The sequence below is a fragment of the Morone saxatilis genome, unplaced genomic scaffold (genome assembly GCF_004916995.1).
Source record: "Morone saxatilis isolate NCDOM2014 unplaced genomic scaffold, NCSU_SB_2.0 Contig3, whole genome shotgun sequence".
Classification (NCBI taxonomy): Eukaryota; Metazoa; Chordata; class Actinopteri; family Moronidae; genus Morone; species Morone saxatilis.
The window spans coordinates 16,459,718-16,460,284 of NW_023339873.1; the positions used below are offsets into that span (position 1 = coordinate 16,459,718).

The 567-nt window shown below is 32.5% G+C and overlaps 1 protein-coding gene across 7 annotated transcripts in view; it reads right to left on the reverse strand.

The window, feature by feature from the left end:
* Positions 1–567, reverse strand: part of ipcef1 (interaction protein for cytohesin exchange factors 1) — a 16,773-nt gene that overhangs the window by 4,414 nt on the left and 11,792 nt on the right. The window lies entirely within an intron of this gene.

Sequence of the window (567 nt, forward strand, 5' to 3'; positions counted from 1 at the left end):
TTTAAACCAATGTTTTAAGTCTTCCTACACTCAAAGAATTACAATATGTAAGTTTGGTTAAGTTTGGTGAAGTTTAGTGTTCATTGTTCAGGAGGTTTTCACCGGAGCTGAATTATCCAGAGGTCTCCTACTCTCCAAAACAAACGAACCCGGTGATTAAAATATATTTTATTTATAAATAATAATGTTGAAAACAACCAAGATCTAAAAAGGGATGAAAAGTCATTTCTGGCAGACAACCACAACATAGAGAGGATATGACGCCATTGACAGGCGACTGTTACCCAAATAAAATTATAGATTTCTCTGGGTTTGAACGTTGTTGGAAACATTTGGGATAATGTAAGTATACAACTCAATAAACTATAACACAGGTCTAGTGTTCATAGACATTTTAATGTGAAAATGTTACATTATCTTTAAGGGGCAGGCCTATGAGTGGTTTATGAGGTAAAAGGACTAGATACCTTTTTGAGCATTTTAAATGTGGAAATTATACTTTTGTCGTGGCATAAATAAAAACAAATATAAATATAACAGAAACAGTTATTGTTCTAAGCAGATTAT